This window comes from Tamandua tetradactyla, chromosome 1, assembly GCF_023851605.1.
Source record: "Tamandua tetradactyla isolate mTamTet1 chromosome 1, mTamTet1.pri, whole genome shotgun sequence".
Classification (NCBI taxonomy): Eukaryota; Metazoa; Chordata; class Mammalia; order Pilosa; family Myrmecophagidae; genus Tamandua; species Tamandua tetradactyla.
The window spans coordinates 196,038,195-196,056,853 of NC_135327.1; the positions used below are offsets into that span (position 1 = coordinate 196,038,195).

General features: G+C 45.7%; 1 protein-coding gene across 10 annotated transcripts in view; it reads right to left on the minus strand.

Annotated features, from left to right (window-relative positions):
• PRKAG2 (protein kinase AMP-activated non-catalytic subunit gamma 2) overlaps positions 1-18,659 on the minus strand; it is a 614,065-nt gene that overhangs the window by 367,678 nt on the left and 227,728 nt on the right. For 9 of the 10 annotated variants that reach the window (XM_077150199.1, XM_077150232.1, XM_077150194.1 and 6 more), the window contains one exon: positions 17,169-17,299. The exons of the other annotated variant lie outside the window; for it this stretch is intronic. The gene's annotated coding sequence lies outside the window, so the exon portion shown is untranslated. The remainder of the gene's footprint in view (positions 1-17,168; positions 17,300-18,659) is intronic. 10 annotated transcript variants of the gene reach the window in all.

An 18,659-nucleotide genomic window follows, 5' to 3' on the forward strand; every position in this document is an offset into this window, starting at 1 on the left:
TAAGGTATCAGTGGATAAGAGAGTTCAAATAGCACTGAGAGGCTATTCTGGAGACTACTCTTATGCAAGTTTTAGCTAGATATTGCTAATTACCACACTTTGCCAAACCCCAACCAAAATCATTCCTGTTAACCTAAAGAACATTTAGGGCTCTGAGATTCTACAAAAGTTTCACGTACTAAGGTTACTTTTCAAAAACATACAACCTCCAGATGGGTTCCTCAGCCAGGTAAGTCCCAAAACGCAGAGGGGCCAGCCTCTCTAGGAACATCCCCATAGCCTATATTATGGACAGCGCTTTCCCATATGAGAAAGTAAGAAAGGGCAGAGCCCAAATACCCCTAAAATTGTGAGGAGGATCAAGGGAGAAGGAGGCATTATAACAGAGAAGATAGGATTTAACAAGCACGTATGACTGCTGAATCATTTTATTGATATTTGTTTTAGTCTCCAGTGTCTTGGAGCAGCTAGAAGAAAAAACCTAAAATTGTGGAATAGTAACCCATACCAAACTCTGAAACCTGTTCTATAACTACTTGTTACAATGCATTTTGAAATTTAATTGTTTTTTTGTATATGTTATTATTTCATAACAAAAATTGTTTTAAAACATCTCTTAATATATTATACTCTTCCTTGCCTTCTTTTTTAAACCGCTTTATTAAGATCTAATCACATGCCATGCAATTCAATGGTTTTTAATGTGTTCACTGAGTTGTGCAATCATCACTACAATCAATTTTATCACCCCAAAAAGAAACTCGGTACCCAAGCAGTCACTTCCCAGACAACCACTGATCTCTGTTCTGCCTCTATGGATTTGCCTATTCTGAACATTTCACATAAATGGAATCGCAAACAATATGTGGGTCTTTTGTGACCGACTTCCTTGCCTTCTTAAACCAAACATAATTGAATCATTTAAAGGTAAGGCAGTACTTTACAGTGGAAAGCCCACTGGTTTTAGAATCAGAGCTTGAGTCTTATTCTATGCTTTCCAGATCTATGACCTTAAATTAGTTACCCTGACCTGGAGTTCCTTCACCTGTAAAAGGGATGAATAATTCCAGTCTTCACTGAGCTACATGATGTCTAAGTGACACAGCCTATGCACCAGGCCCAGCATCATTGGTTTTTAGTCCCTTCTTGCTATGTCCTCCCCACTGCCCATACCTTGTCATTTACTTAAAGTGTCATTTAATATAGCCATGGTGTGGGGATACAATGGTGTCTAGCGTTTAGTTTGCTTTTTCACCGAATTTTCCAAACTTCAGAGCTTTTCTACGAGTTGATGAAAAAAAACTTTTATGCTAGACCTAGCCCAGTGCTAGGTTCTGTCAATTAAATTGCCTGTACACAAGTAATTACTGTCTGGCCCTTCCCTCACTATCAGTTGTCACTTTGCCCTGAGTCAGCTTTTGGCCACATTCTGGTTCCTGGGTGCTTCTGATCTGCAGCCCTCTAATCAGGAAAGGAGTTATCAGGGACCATGAGCACCATCCACAAGTTTATGTCCAGCTAGTTCATTATTTACTCACTAATTAACAAGTGTGGGGAGCACCTAACAACAGAGGCTGCCAGGTTAAAAGAACTCCATTGCTGTTTCCTACAACCCAGTCCATGATGCTGACAAAACAGAGGGCAGTGGTTTTACTGAAGGTCCAGCACCACCATGCCACACCATGGGATGAGAAACCTCAGGCGTCGGTGTCATAATTAGGCTTATTGACCAAGACAAGGACATCTGGAGGCTATAAAGGAAATGCAGAGACAAATGGGAGCACCAGGAAAGGAGGCAGGCCATGGTAAAGTCTATACTATGAACACCAATGTTGAATTTGGCTACCATGTGCCAAGAGGTGGGTACAGACACCCCTGCCATTCTAGTCTGGGGGAAAGAAAGTAGAAGCCAAAGATGGAACCCCTCTCTCTCTGCCTATTGAGTCTTGGCCTATTAGACTATCATGAAACTTGCCCACTCCACAACATGAGAGGTTAGGGAGAGACCTGGGAAGAAATAGCACCCCCAGTTTGTTTCTTCAAAGTCCGACCATGTGGTTCTACACATCTATGGGGCCCAGTGCCATTCCTAATGGATGGGAATTGGAAGGGGGACAAATCAAGCCCTGGCTAATTCTCTACTCTCATGGTGCTTAACCTGCAGGAAACATCAGAATCATCTAGGGCACTTTTTTCAAAAACAGATGCTCCACTACTGAAATAAATATTCATGGGACTGAGAACTGAGTGACTTTGAGATACATCCCTTATTAAGAGCCTCTAGTACAGTCCAGCCATCTCATTCTAAAGATAAGTAACTAAAATACAGAGAAAATGGCACTCAAACCACTCAGTTATTTCCTGGTATAATTTGTACAGCCAAAATATAAGGTGTCTTTTGAAAAGGGAAACATGAATTCAGAAAGCTGAGCTTTCCTTTTAAGAAGGGAATCAGTTTTTTATTTAAACTAAGAACTAATCACTTGGAGTTTGGTTCCTCCAGGGCAGTGTAGGAAATTGCCCATGGCCCAGAATATTTATAATACTCTATGAGTTAGAAAGCTTCTTAGCTAGGAGCTTCATAGTTGGCTAAGATCAAAGGTCCCTATTCAGGTTGCATTTTGCTTTACTTTGTTTTTGCCCTTCTTCACTTCATTTTGCCTGCTTCCTGACATCTACATTCTAAAAAGATATATATGTGTTTGAACTATGCTTGTGTTAACATCAAGATTCATAAAACATTGCAGATAACTGCATGAAGTCATAAGACGTGGCTAACATTAGAGAAGGTGATACTTCATATATTCTAGCTAGTATTATTTAATGCTAGCTGTGTAATAAAATCACAGTGGCCTCCCTATGGGGCCCTCCCTTTAGGAGGACTATACAAGTGCAACCCATTGGTCATGTAGCTTACTTTTTCCAGAAGTGATGTATGCTAATCCCGAGTGGAAGCTATAAGAGCTGTTGAGTGATCTAACCCCCTCTCACCTGTTCTTCTGACAGTCATAACCCAGATAGAGATTGTTCTTTCAACGAGGTCTTCCAAAATAAACCAGATGTGGAGAAGGGCCACAACTGTTCTTGCCGGATATGTTGTATGAAAGAGAAATAAACTTCTATCATTCTAGATCACTGGGATTTGGGAGTCATTTGCTACCCTAGCATAACTCAGGCTAAATTCACTTGCTATTTTTCTACTTCCTTCTTTCTCTTTCTTCAGTCTAGTCCCTAACCCTATATAAACTCAGTGTAACTTATAATGGTTGAGAAAGTATTTTACTTGGTTTATTCTCCCTGCTACTGCAGTTGGAATCAAATTTGAATTAAAGATGCCACCGAGGGCAGGCAATAGTGGCTCAGTGGCAGAGTTCTTGCCTGCCATGCCGGAGACCCAGGTTCGATTCCCAGAGCCTGCCCAGATCGAAAAAAAAGATGCTACTGAGAGTGTTGTCCCTAACCCCAAAACAACATGATGCTTTGTTTTTTCTTTGATACATTATCTTTACGTAATTCTGCACTTATTAATACTTTGAGTATATGTTTTGTATCTTCAACGATATCTAAAACTACATTTTGACAATGATCCTTTTGTGAATACTTGTAACCTTTAACCTACAGCCAAACACCCAATATGTGTTACTCTTGGCTGAATTTAATTCAGCGAACATTTACTGGACATCTGTTGTGTACCGGACATCTGTTGTGTACCAGGCACTGTAGACAACAGGGATTCAAAGATTCACAGATACAGGACAAAGCCCTTGCCTCGCAATTAATTCCTAGTTTAGTGGGAAGAACACATTTGAGGTAGTTTTGCCTCCAAACAGAAATTTTCATCCATGTTTTTTCCTCTTTATGTGAAACTCCTTTATTCAAACTATGCCACTTTGAATCTTGGGGTATACCCCAGAAAAGCCATGTAGTTTAATCCTCATTCAACATTGCTGGGTGGGAGTTTTTTTTTTTTTTCACATGGGCAGGCACCGGGAATCGAACCTGGGTCCTCTAGCATGGCAGGCAAGCATTCTTGCTTGCTGAACCACCGTGGCCCACCCTGGGTGGGAGCTTTTTGATTGTTCCCATAGAGATGTGATCCACCCAACTGTGGGTGGTCACTTTTGATTAGATGGTTCCCATGGAGGTGTGTGTCCACCCATTCAAGGTGGGTTGCTTATTGGAGTCCTTTCGGAGGGAACCATTTTGGAAAGAGCCACAAGAGCCCACACAGCCAGAGACCTTTGGAGATGAAGAAGGAAAACACCCCCGGGGAGCTTCATGAAACAAGAAGCTTGGAGAGAAAGATAGCAGATGTCACCGTATTTGTCATGTGCCTTTCCAGTTGCGGGAGAAACCCTGGAAATTCATCAGCCTTTCTTGGGTGAAGGTAACCTCTTGTTGGTGCCTTAGTGTGGACATTTTCATAGCCTTGTATTAATTTGGACACTTTCATGGCCTTAGAACTGTAAACTTACAACTTAATAAATTCCCCTTTTAAAAGCCATTCCGTTTCTGGTATATCGCATTCCGGCAGCTAGCAAACTACAACAGAGGCATACCCCTTTGTTCACTCCCCCACCCTCTGAAGTGGGTTTTTGTTCAGTATATCTTTCCTTAGAATAAATGGATTAGATGAAGGTCTGCCTAGCATTATAAACACCAGAGCTTAAAATTCATTTCACTTAAAGCTAGGTCAAACTTCTTACTCCATCCTAAAACTCCTTTATTCCCTTTTCTGCCTCCAATTGCCTCCAAACAACAATTAGTAAGCAAGCAACCAGTACGTCCTGGGATGGGAGTTAGGGTGACCAACTAATATCAGTTTGCCTAAAATTACTGGTTGTAAAACTAAAAATTCCGCATGCTGAGAAACCATCCAGTCCCCGGATAAACCTAGGCAGCTGGTCCCCCTAGCAGGGAGTGGAATTCTGCCCCTGCCCTTCCCTGCAGGTCTGCACATATCTGAAAACTGAAACCACAGACCTGAGCCCCGCCTTAACCCACCTCCCCAAACGCACCCATGCACTTGCCGTCTCCAGACTTCCAGCTCAATTAACTTCACCTATTTCCTCTTGCCTTTCTACTTGTCAGCTCTTTGGTAAGTGAGGAAATTCCCTCCCACTTTTCCCTTCCTTTCTCTTTGTTTTGTTTATGAGGTAAAAACTTAGCCTAATCATTCAATAAGAATAGAGCTAGGGATTCATGTTTATTAAAAAAAAAAAGTAATTACTTTAAGTGAAAATAAAAGTTGTAAAGTGAAATGAGACATGAATACCAGGGTCACCACATCCTTAAATATATTGAGAATGTCAAGAAGGCCCCTTTAGAATTCCCATAAAAATTCTCCATTTATCATTTTTCCTTCTCTAATCAAACCTACTTGTCATAAAATACTTTTAAGACAAATAAAGCACTGCTGCAATTCAGTTTTGTTTCCTGTTTTTTAATTATATTCATTCATCCATTCAGTCAACCGAAGTTTTCCCAGTGTGGCAAATGTACATTATGGCAGAAACTATGGTCATAAAAGACCAGGTTTAAACTAAGGGCCCCTAAAAGCCCACTGGCCAATGGAAATCGGGATCAGAGAAAAATCAAGATGGGAGGGTGAAACCAGAGAAAGAGCAAGTGAGTGTGCAGGTGAGAACACTAAAGTTGGGTTACACATTTGGCCCAAACTCCCCACAGACCAGTGGCTCTTAATTTTGGATGTACGTTGGCATCACCTGGGGAGGAGGAAGAAGCGAAGGAGGAGGAGGGAGGGAGAGGAAGGGGGAAAGGGAGCAGGGAGAGGAGGAAGAGAAGAGTTGAATGCCTGGGTCCCCAAGTTTCTGATTTAATTGATCTGGGGCACAGCCTGAGGACTGCGAGTTTCAAATGTCCTTCAGGTAATTCTAATATGTGGACAAGATTGAGAGCCACTGCAACCAAGAAAAAGGAAAACACACGGGTTCCACGAGTCTCATTTTCCATGAGGAGAAAATACACCAGTTCTGAGATGGATGCACAGCTTTTCTCAACACATATTCCTTGGAGCTTTGTTTTTTACTCTGATAAAACGCAAAATTCTCTGAGAGAAAACTCAATGACGCCTTTCCAGCTGCCCCTACCTTTATGTACACAACTTTATGGTGGGGAAGGTAGAGACTTCTCCCCTCCCCAACTGACTCCAACCCCCTGAGTAGGAAGGAGAAGGGGCCTGGAAGCTCCTCACAGATCCATGCGAGTCAATACAAGATCCCTGGGGGTGTGACCCAGGACAGAGAGGGAACAAATGCTCTCAGCACATTAAGACCAGATTATCTGTTCACGAAAAACAGTCTCAGCATTACAGGAATAAGAGGAAGCAGAATTTCTTCTGTGCATTAGATATTTCAGGGGATGGCGTAGCACAGGACAGACGAAACCTCACCTTTGGGTGGTGAGGTGTACTTTATTAGACACACTAAGTGAGAACCAACCTCAGCCTTCATCTCTTTCATCTCCTCTGAGTGCTGGGATCAGAGGTGCAACCCATTGCCCGGGGACCCCAGATACTGAGGAGGAAGTGCCATCCTGCAGAGCAGCAGAGAAGGCTATTGGGGGGGGGGCAATGCATACCCCCAACATGAAAGGCACCAGACTCTCAAGTGGTGACTTGGGATTTGCTCTTTTCTTAAGGAAGGGACTCAGTCAGCGAGATGGGGAGGCTGAGGTGCCTGGAGGATTGGGGAGGGGGGTGGTGTAAAAAAGGGGCTAGGAAACTCCAGGGAGTAGGTGGGGAATGGAGAATGGGGCCTCCCCATCCTAGGAGACGTGAGAGGTGAAGCAGGTAAGGGAGGACCTGAAATAGATGCCCATGCCAGTAAACCCAACTGACCAGTAAAGAAAAGCCCCTTCAGCCAGCTTTACTTGTATCAAGAAGGGCAGGTGGCCTAGACTCGGGGCCACTGAGGAGCCTGCAGCAAAGCCCCATGTGCAGGAACCTGGAAGGGGAGAGAAAAAAGACCCGAAGGGAGGGCCGGTCACCTGGGTTACTCACTGGTTGGTAAGCCTCTTCCTGGCAGATTTTTTGATGGGGGACAAAGGTATAAGAGAGGGGTTGGGAAAGGGTAGGCAAGAGTCCTGAGGAAGGAGGCAGGAGAGTGGGCTGGGCCCAGCAGGCAGAAGTCTGTCCATTTCTCAAATTGCTTGGAGAGGCTCCAGTGACACACACACACACACACACTCACACACTCACACACTCAAACACATACTCACTCACTGTGAGGTCACCTGATCATGGGGTGGCTTTGATTTTTTCATTAGCTGAATCAGCTGGCAAGGGGGCTGAGCAGCCCATGTATTCCGCATTATGGAGCAGAGGGTTAGCTGGAGGATTTCGTTTTAGACAGAGAAATCGGACAGGCCACCTTCTTTCTGTTCAACTCTCTACAACATTTAGAATGCTTTCTGCCTTCATTTTCCTAACACCCCTGGGTTGTGCAGGACAGCCAAGGCCAGCGGAAGGGCAGCCGTTCTGCCATTCCTCACTTGAGACGTAAACTCCGCGCCAGGCCAGAGCTGGGCCAACAGCACAAGGCCTCTCTGAGCTACCATCCTTCGGCACTTCCTGCAGCCCGCACAGGGCAGAGGCCACTTCCTCCCACCTCCGGGAGAAGCAGTTCAAGCCCTTCTCCGAGTCTGACTCAGAGAGCTCTGCAAGTCTGCGAACAGCCTCAGGGCCTTAGCTCCCTCCTCTCCAGGTTGGAGACTCCCAGGTGCAGGGAGAGAAGGCTTGAGACGGGAGTGAGAGGAGGAAAAAGAAGCAGATGTGAAGACAGAGGGAGGAAAGAGAGGGAGGAAAAGGAAGGGAAAGGCGGCAGAGGAGCCGAAAAAGTTTCTCAAGCTATAAAGCTTAAACAGGCAGTATCTAGCGTCACTTAGTTTTTTGCTCTCTTTCTAGATGAGACGTTTAGTAGGAAGTGTGGTGAGGGACCAAAACTCTGGGGATCTCAAAGGCCACTACAGTGTGGCCTGGGAATGCCTCTGGGAAGAGCTTCAGTCAATCTGCGCCTCAGCACCCCAGCTGTGAGGGGACCCGCCAAGAGCAACAAACAACCCCATGGTAAGGAGAAACAAGGTGGCTTGGGGCTCTTTCGTGAGCAATCAAAGGTGTCGGTGTTCAAGATCTTTTTAAGTAGCCAAGACACTTTCTGGGACTCTCGCTGTACGAACTTCCCTTTGGTACAATGCTTAGGATGGGGGGTGGGGGGTGGAGAGAGGAAACACAGGTGGAAGGGAAATTCTTCTCTCCTTTCGCTCTTTATTTTACACACATTGGCCTCGACAATCACCAGGCTCTCCATCCCTAATGCAGCCAGCTTTCTCTCACCTGGTATGAATTTAAGAGCCCTCTGGTGTCAGTGACAGTTTATTCCTTTCAGTTAAGGAGTCTTCCTCAACAAATGCTCAGATAATCCTGAAATGGTGATGCATGAAGGAGGGTTTCTGATAATCTACACTTCAGTGTAAATTAATTGCTTGTGGTCAGAAGACTTCTCAGTCTAAGAATTAGGATAGGTTCTGGCGGTGGCACAGCTGGAAAGACTATGAAGTGGCTGGCTTGGATGGGGGTGGTGGTGGCAGACCCAAAAGTAGTCAGTCAGTCGAAAATATTTATTATATCTCCTATGTACATGAAAGCATTCATAATACCAAACAATATAAGACAAAAGTCATTACTGTCAAGGAAATTATAGCGCTGCTGCCAGAATGTTGTGTTCTGGTTGCGTCTTTCCCCAGATGGGCCAGAGAGCAGGAAGGTCCTGGGGGTTCTCAGTGTACAGAACATATGCAGAAAGCAAGAACTGTGACCCCACAACACACCCCAGCAAAACACCCCAGTGTGGGTGTGAGGGTAGTTCAGTGGTAGAATTCTCGCCTGCCATGCAGGAAAGCCAGGTTCGATTCTTGGCCCATGTACTTCCCAAAAAAACAAACAAACAAGCAAACAAACAAACAAGCAAACAAACAAAAATTCAACAAGTGATGCTGCAATAACGGGATACTCACATGGAAAAAGAATGAAATGTGACCCCGCCATATGGCATATAAAAACAAAACAAACAAGAAAACACCCTAGTATGTCTTCCACCACTGGCAAGGTCTGGCCCCTTGGTGTAGCCAGGCAGGCAGGGATGTCAGAATGGCCAATCTATAACAAAGTCACCTTAGGCCAGGAAGCAAGATTACAAACTTTCATCTTCGTTTCAATTATGAGGTTAATTGAAAAACAAACAGAAAGCAGAGAAAAACAGCAGCAGGTGGATGGTAGGAGATGATTATTCTAATACCAACTAAATGTGGTTTGAGAAGAACCAGGTTTATGTCCACCAGCACCTAGCAGGGCCGACCTTGAAATATTAAGGCCAAGTTCAAAGTGGGTGGCAATTCAATTCATAGAATTTGAATAGCAGTGCCATTGAAAGCAGTCTTAAAATGATTCATGTTTCTAGAAAGTTACACTTTCTCAGTCTACCTGAACCAGACTTTTTAGATAAATCAAGTACTATAACCAAGTACTTTTAGAGATAAGGAGACATCATTTTGTAAAAACCAATCAGCTAAAATCCAGATCTGGGAAATGAATACGTTCTAAGGAGTTCACATTGACAGTTACTCTCTCCAAAAGGAAAGGCCACAGAGTTCCATTTAGAAAGATATACTCACAATAGTTAGCATAATTTCATTATAAGAACTCAGTTTCCCCTTTTTTTGTCAGGCTCACTTCTATACTGGTGTATGTTACGTTTGAGGCTGATGTAAAAGAAAGTCATGCTTTTCTGCAACAGACACTCAATCCCGCTGTGTCCAAGTCATTCTGAAGGCTGGTCTGACCACACTGGGAATAGACCATGTTAGCACCACCTTATCACCAACTCTTACGTACCGAGTACAGGCAAGTTACTGTGGGGACCCTGAGAGTGCTGAGAAACACCAGCAGAGAGGCAGCCAGAACGTTTAGTGGAAGTAAGTGCCAGGTCCCTTAACAGACATGATCTTATCTAAGCTGCCAACAACTCTACGAGGTCGATATTATTATCCTCATTTTACAGACTCAGCACTGAGGCCAAAGGAAGCAAATACCTGAAGGTCACCCAGTCAGTAGATGGCAGAGCCAGAAGTCGGCCCTGGATTATGTCCTTTCCACCACATTATGCTGTTTTTCCTTTTTGGTTGGAAAGGTTACTTCCCCTTAAGGTCTTGCCAGTCCTGCCCAGCTCAACCCACAGTTGGTCACCACTAAAGCCAGCTGCTTGGCCATCTGCCCGGAAGTCCCATATTCAGGATGCCTCCCCAGGGAAATCTTCCTGGGTGGAGGCACTGGCGCTCAGCAACATCAGTTGAACCAAACCCAACACTCCCTTCCCCACCCATATGCATACATGCGAGAGTGTGTGTGAATGGATGTGCTGTGTGTTTGAGTGTTAGCATCTATCACACTACTGGATTCACTGCATCTGGCCATACTGTGTGTATTCTTAGGCACTGTGCTGGGTTGAAACCATTAAGTACCCCCAGAAAAGCCATGTTCTTTTAATCCTAAGCCATTCTTGTGGGGGCAGACCTACTGTTTGGGTAGGACGTTTTGATTAGATTGTTTCTGTGGTGATATGACCCACCCAGTTGTGGGTGGGACCTTTGGATGAGATGGAGATGTGGCCCCGCCCATTCAAGGTGGGTCGTAATTCATTTACTTGAGTCCTTAAGAAGAGCTCACGGAGAGAAAGAGAGCTCAGAGCTGACACACAAAGCAGAGAGATGAAACCAAGACACAGATGTTTGGAGATGCTAAGCTAAGAGATGAAACCCAGAATTTGCCCATGAGAAGCTAAGTGAGGAGCCACAGAGGCTTAGAGGGAAAGCCACTGGAATCAGAAGCTGAAGGCAATGGAACCAGGAGCAAAGGCAAGCAGATGCCAGCCACGCGCCTTCCCAGCTGACAGAGGTGTCTAAAATACCTGCAGCCTTTCTTGAGAGAAGATATCCTCTTTCTGATGCCTTAAAAATTGTACATTTTCACGGCCTTAGAAATGTAACTTGCAACTTAATAAACCCCCTTTATAAAAGCCAATCTATTTCTGGTTTATTACATTCTGGCAGCTTTAGCAATTGAAAAAGGCACCCTTCTTGCTGTATTCTTGTTTACACATGCAAGTCATGTTGTGTGTGTGTGCAGGTGAAAAGGCAACCCAATGCGCTTGGCTTAGTTATGCTCAGGAGAAAACAACCTACCACATCACTAGCGTAGCTCAGGCCATGGATACCAAGGCAATGAATAGATCAACCACAGTCCTAGTCTTGCAGAAAGCAAGAAACTAAGAATGCTGAATGACTAAGGGGCTGGGAGGGTGAATGAGTGCATGGGCTATGACGGTGGGAGAAGGCAATGAGAAGATTTTCCCTTAAGGTGAGAACTGTCTTTTTTCCTTACTTTATCAGATGGGTTTCTTTCAGGAATGAGTTTTACAACAGAAGGAATGACAAGTGCAAAGGTCCTGAGGCAGGAGAAGGCCCGACCTGTTCAAGGAAGAAAATGGTGGCCAGTGGGGCTGGGGTAATTGACAAGGTCAGAGAGATGGTGGGATGAAACTCTATTGGACTTCTGGACCACTTTAAGGACTGTGGATTATACTCTGAAAATAAGAAAAAGCCAGTGAGGGTTCTGAGCAGAGGATAACATGATCTGACTTCTATTTTAACATGATCACCCTGGTTGCCTTATGGAGAGTAGACTATCAGGAGACTGGACAGTAGGCTGCTGGAATGTTCCAGGCGAGGGATGGTGGTGGCTTGGATCAGGGTGGTAGCAACGGAGATGGTAAGAAATGGTTAGATCTTTCTAGCCCAATACCATTCCCCTAAGGATGAGGATCTAAGACAGAGAAGTTAGGGATTTGCACAACAGTAATGCATTGTCAGAACCCACAGGAGAACTCAGCTCACTCCTAATTCAGTATGTTCCCACGGAGTAGCCACAAAGTCCTTCTACATGAAAACCAGGCATTTGCTGGTAGTTCCCTCTATTCTATACACAAATTCTAATTTTTACACATGATGGTTTGGATACCTTCCTTGTTGGTAGTTGAGTGGTCCCTGATGACTGCGATGGTGTAGAAAACTTTACTCTTTCACAAGTTTATCAAGGTTCTAATAACAATATTATAAAGAATGTGGGGTGGGGTGTGTGTGGGTAACTCAAGGAAGCATGCACAGGGCTCTATGATACCTGTACCGTCCCACCTACCAGTATTTCCCACTAGTTCGCTATCAGAACCCCCTCGAGGGTGATATGAATCAAGGCAACTCATCCCCTCCGGTTCTGGAATCTGGAGCAAATAGAATTTCAAGTCTTTGTCTTATCATGAATGGATGCAATAATGAGGTTGTACCTGTTTATATTGTAAAGTGTACACAGCGGCAGGAGAGTTTTCAGGGCTAAACATGTGAAAAGTGCATGAAAGAACACCAGCAGCTGAACATCAGCACTACCTCTGCTTCTTGGAATTTAGACACATCAGAGTCAGAAGAGATCTTGGAAAACATCTCCTACAGTCCTGAGGGGTTTAAGGCTGTGGCCAAGGAATAACACTGGGGAGTACAACCCAGTAGCAGGGGTACAACCAGAATCCTGACTCCAAGTCCCTTTGTCCCATCACTGTGCCATTAAAAATAAAATACATATATATTCTTGCATCTCCGTCTACCATCTTACTCCTTTAGAAACACTTAATACCATAATACTTAGTTCTAAGTCTGCAAGTCTACTAAAAGAGTGCCAAATTCTTGGCTGTAAAATGTTAAAGCCAGCATTGCAAAGACATGTACACACTGAGATCAAGTCGTCCTGACTCCAATAGAGCAAGCTAAAATAAATTTAATTCCAGTTCCTTCAGCCACAGTAACAGCAGCCACAATACCATATAATTAGGAAGCACTTTTTTGTCCAGGAGCTCAAATGTTTTAAAAATATAAATATGAAACGCAGCAGCTGTTCTCATAGTTCCCGTTCGGGAGTGGATGCTGTGCGCGCACACATATACATCCCTCACGTCTATATGTATATTTAAATTTTAATCCCTTGATAGATAAGGAAAGGTTGCTACATAGGCAGACACAGAAAAAAATTAAATGTATCGTAAATGAGGAAATACAAGAGACCTAGCTATCCAGTGGTACGTCTCACCTTGGGGCTGAGATTCCCCACAGGGACAGTGGGAAGTCTACAGGGGTTCACAGGAAGGGAAATATACAAAAACATGGTACCTGTTTTAAGGCACCCACTCTGCCAGGCCCCGCACGAGGGCTGGGAGAGTCTCACCACAGCAGCTCTGGGGTGCACACTGTCACCCCCACTTTACAGAAGAAGGGATGCTGTTGAAGCCATACAGCTAGTAAATGGCATCGCATTATTTTTGTACATTCCAGGGATGCTGGGAAGAGTTGGGTAGAGCTCACAAGGAGCCCCGTGCAATGGAGAGGACTGAGCAGACTGCAACTTCTGCCTAGAACCTTCCTCGAGGATCCTGCCAGTGGCTCCTTACCCCGGTTGCAAGAAAGAATCACCGGAGAGCCCAGACCCCATGCCAGAGATGGTGCTTTGGTTGGCCTGGGTTAGGACACGGGGACTTTTAAGAGCTCCCCAGATGAATCTAATGGGCAGCAGGGGCTGAGCGCTGCAGTCCATGATGCCAGGAGGCTAAGCACAGGGCTGGGGTTTGAAGAGCTGTTCAGGGCTGAAAGCAGGTGCCAGTGCCCAATGGCAGACTTACATTTTCAGGAGCGCTGCATGACTCGGTTGGGGAGGCGGCATAAGCCTGAGGTGCTGCGACGATGAGAATCTGAAGTCCCTGCTTCAGAGGTCATCGTACCAGGCTCTGCGCTGCCCATGGACAGGTCTAATTTTGGAAAGGGACAGGGCCCTAGGCACGCCATACTGCGTAACTCGCTCAGACCCCTGCAGGTTTCTGTCTTTACACCAGTGGGATCTGGTCAAAATGAACATCAATGGCAGCTTCTCAGAGCATGAGGCCTGTCCTCAGCCACATGCCTTTTGATCATTCCTTCCCCTGTACCATGCTTCCTCTTTTGTTCTGCGTGAATCATCTCTCCCCTGGGAGACTGATGGGTTTCTGGGGAGAAAGGGCTGCTTGGGACCCCCATCCCCTACCCCCCTGCCTCCTCCCGCCCCCCTGTACCTGCATAAAACTTTCTGTGGGACTGACTGCGTGCTGCCTCGCCCAGCCTGCTCTCACAGTGATAAGCAGGGGAGCTGCCTTAGGGTTCAGAAGCAAGAGAAAGGGGCAGGGACTTCACCCAGGACCTCAGGCCAAAGCTGAGGTGAAAGCTCATTTCAGTACAACCTGACATTTACCTCTCTGGACAAAGAAGAAGGAACTAGGGGTCAAGTCCCTTTATACTGGTCAAGTTCTCCTTCTTCCCCAAAAGAAAGGAGGAAAGCCGGCCACAATGCTGGTTCCTTTACCTGTTCAGGTAAATCCAGGTCTCTTCTGTCTGCTTTCCTAGTAGGGAGCCACTTCCAAGGCTAGAAGAAGAGGCCGGGGTCCTCTACCTTCCCTCTGGGCACAGTTCTCGGTGGGGGAGGGAGGGGGGTACAGAAGGGAGCATGTGCCAGCGTCCCCCAGGCTTCTCAGGCCCACATCTCCTGGCTGGAGAAAGACGTGAGAGGGTAAGGGTGGTCCCCCTTCCCAGCCTGGTTCCCCCATCCTAAGAGGGGAGGGTGCTGGCCCTTGCTGGTGGTTCCTCTCCTTCTCCGGGCAGGCTTTTGGGTGTTAAGTTCCTGTGGCTGATTCTCTGGTGGCAGAGGGGAGAGACTCGGGATTATTCTGTTCTTGCATCATCCGAAACACCAGAAACAGAGCAGAAGTAGATTCTTCAATGTCAAAGGGACCTGGCTCATCTAATGTGCTTAGATGTCCCCAACAAGTATCATTCGACCCACCAGCCAATCTTGATGCGAAGCTGCTATTTTGTTTAAATTTCATTTGAACCTCATTTATCTTGAGCCCAGCCCCGCCTGGGGGGCTACGAGGGATACGCAACTACAGTGGGTCTCTACTTGAAAGGATGTTTTCATTTAGTTGGAGAAACAACATTAGCACATATGAAAATCAGTATGGAAAACGCACTGTTATAAAGGGTGAAGTTCTGTGATTCACAGAATTTAGGGTGGAATTGCAAAAGCCTCCGGATCGAGGGCCACCTCCTCCCCACACCTTAATCATTTTAGGAAGACAGCAACTTACATCGTTTAGATACGGTGTTGAGATACGGATTTTTTTAGTAAAACGAGAAAACTAAATTTCTTCTTACATCACAAATTACTTGAAATGGGCTTCAATTCCACATTGGGGCCAAATAAGGGGATGAAGGTTGTGGTCAAGGAACAACACTGGGGAGTAGCAGGGCTATAACCCGAATCCTGACTTCAAGTCCCTTTGTCCCATCACTGTGCCATAAAAAATATAAAATATATATATATACATTGTTTTTAATGGTTAAAAGAAAAAAGTGGGCAGGAAGATGAGAATAGGGAAGAAAAGGGAGAGGGAGAAAGAACGGTGGTCCTCAGGGAGAATAGCTAAAAGAGGGCACAGAAACACTCCATCCAGCCATTTATGATCTGTATCCCAGCAGCATTTGCCGTTGTGTACAGTAAAAGTACATATGCATGTTCATCGAGAAAGAGTTAAAATAAATACATATATATTCATATTTAAATATATATTAATTTATATATATTCATATATATATATTTAAAGATTAGGAGCCACAGCAGGGGAAAGGAGCAACCATAAAGCTGATGGAGGGGAAGGAAAAAAAAAAGAGAAAGAACTAGAGAAATGAGCCTCTAAGCCTTAAGGCCTTTCTCATTTCCCTTTAAGATGCTAATCATCTATTAATCACTGTTTCTAGCCAGCTGCCCTTTATTCCTGAGACTTCCAAGGGCCCTGTCACCACAGCTGTCCAGGGGTAGAGGAGCAGTGGGGTGGGATAAGGGGGCAGGAGCTGGGGATGCTAAAACTAATCAAACCAAGACTTTCAAGAGACCCCTGAGCTCTAGATTCCCCGCTCCCCTGCAACGAAACCAGCCGAGTGCCTAGTAGGGAGCTTTGGGCATGCTGTTAGAGATCAGAGGAGACTCGTGAGGGCAGGCCAGTGAGGAAGGGACTTTCTGAGCAGGTGAGGTTTGGGCTTTGGGCAATAGACAGGATACCATAGGCCCAGAGGAGGGGAAAAAGGAGTAAGAAGTACTACCACCAATTTTATCTTTCCTTTCCCTATTTCCCCATGATGGTTCCTCTATTCTTGCAAGCACCCAGCAGAATCAGAAGATAAGCACTGCAGCCCAGTTGTGATTTGTCTTGCCTTTCCATAGGCTGCTCAGCTGGGGCCACCAGGACCCTCCATTGTACAACTCCAAGGGTTACACTTACGGAGACCACAGAGAGCCTGGTGTCCCTTCGGGTGGGTCCTGCCATGGCCCTGGCCAAGGCTTGACCCGGTTTCCTTCAGAGCATGTAACCAGAGCAGCTTCAGGCAATGGACTGTCACCCTGGGGTCTTGGAAACAAGTTACCTGGACATGTTCCCCAGACTCACTGGACACACAATAACCAAGAAAAAGAGCAGGTTTTCCCGGTACCAAATCTGGAGACTTGCAGCCACCAGACACATTAATCAGGCCATTTCCTTATCTCTTATGACAGGAACAAGTAGTGCTTTTATCTGCCACAACCCTCCTGCTGCAAAATCTACCTAGGAAAAAAAAGTTGTTGTTGTTGGTTTTGTTTTGTTTTTAATCAGAAAAGTAGTAGTTTTCTCAGTCATGAACCAATTTCAAGACTGACCATAAGAAAGAAGAAAAATATAAAGAAAGAAGAAATAAAATGATGGTTTGCTCTTTGCGTCTTGTAGACAAATCCCTTGCCCTAACCTCTTTGGGCCTCAGTTTCCCCATCTAGAAAATGACGATGTCCATGCATCTGTTATTTCTCACTTCTCATTCAGCAAACCCCTTATCAGGCCTATTCTGTAAAGAAATATACCACTTTAGTGAGCTTTTTACACCTTACTCGTGTCTTATACTTTATCCCTGCTTTGCGGTTCATGAAATGCTTTACCTACCAGACAAGTGCTGCCTCATGCCTTGGGAACCATGGGGGAAGGAAGGTGACGGGCGATCTCATCTCAATTTGGATCTGGTGCTCCTGGCTGGAGCAGCTATCTTTCTCCCTGGGAGCAGCTCCATCCTTGACCTGAGAACAATGAGCACAGAAAGAGATGCACCTGCAGTGCTGCTGAGTGCGGAGAGTGGGCCATTCTCCAGCGAGCACCCTCCATGGAGCCCATGCAGGGACCCCGAGCTTCGGGCTCAAAGTGGCAGCGAGCTGGCCTTGAGCAGCTGGGAAGAAGACCCAGGAGGCGTGAGCAGGGAGGCCCAAGCTGGGGTGCTCTCTGGAGCTCTGAGAGGCTGTCCATGTGCCCCTAGGGAGGGGGCTTCAAGAGGGGGACCTGACGTCTTCCTAATAACACATGTGGGGGATCGAGCATGTAATGGGAGCACAATAAGAGGAACGACCCTCTCTGCACCCTGAATTTGGAAAGCAGCCCTTCGAGTATTATACTATGTATTAACATTTGTCAACAGAATCATACATGTATTTTTAAAAGACATGCACCTAAATTATTGGTCAGGGGGTGGCATATTAGTCTACTTCCAGCACGGCCAGTGACTGCAGGGAACTATCTGATAAGGTAGCAGAAGCAGGGCCAGGGGAGGTCAGGCCCTGACCACAGGGGGCTGTGGTTGCCCCAGTGGAGCCTCCTTCCCGTTTTCCCCAGGCCAGCCCAGGTGAAGGGAAAGTAGCTGCGAGGTCTCCCCACAGTGAGAACGTAATTCTGCAGGCTGTAGACCCACAGGCACATGTTGGAGACAGAGGCCAGCTCCAGTAACATCCCAGTGTTTATGTGGCTTCTGCTAGTTGGCTGCAACAGAAGCAAGGGTAGGAATTGGCGGCTCCTCCCCAGTTCAAAGTTCAGCGCTCACTGAAGCATGAACCAAGGGAACCGCCAGTCCCTAGGGCAGCTCCTGGCCCAGCAGAATGCACAGGGTGCTGGCACCAGATTAACTGGCGTGGACCTGAAGCCCACCCTCTCTGAGCTTCAGGCTCCTTACCTGTAAAACATGAAAATTACACTAAAAATGGAAAGTGTTTGAGGCACACTAGGTGTTCCTGGGGACTTAATCATATCCCCCACAAAAGACATGTCTAAGTCTTATTCTGCATTTCTGTAGGCGTGAGCCCATTTGTAAATGGGACCTTCGAAGATGCTCTTATTAGTTCAGATGTCTCATCTGTGAATAGGATCTTTGAAGATCCTAGTTAGTTGAGGCCAAGTTGAATCAGGATGGGTCATAATCCATATTCCTGAAGGCCTTATAAAGGGAGGAGATTTGGAAGCCAGATAACAGAGAAAGCCACAGGGGGAGATGAAGGACATCGCGACGTGATGGAGGACTGCCGTCCCCCAAACACTACTGACCCCAGGGGGAGGCCTGGCCTTGCTGACATCTTGATTTTGAACTTCAAGCCTTTAAAGCCATGAGAAAATAAA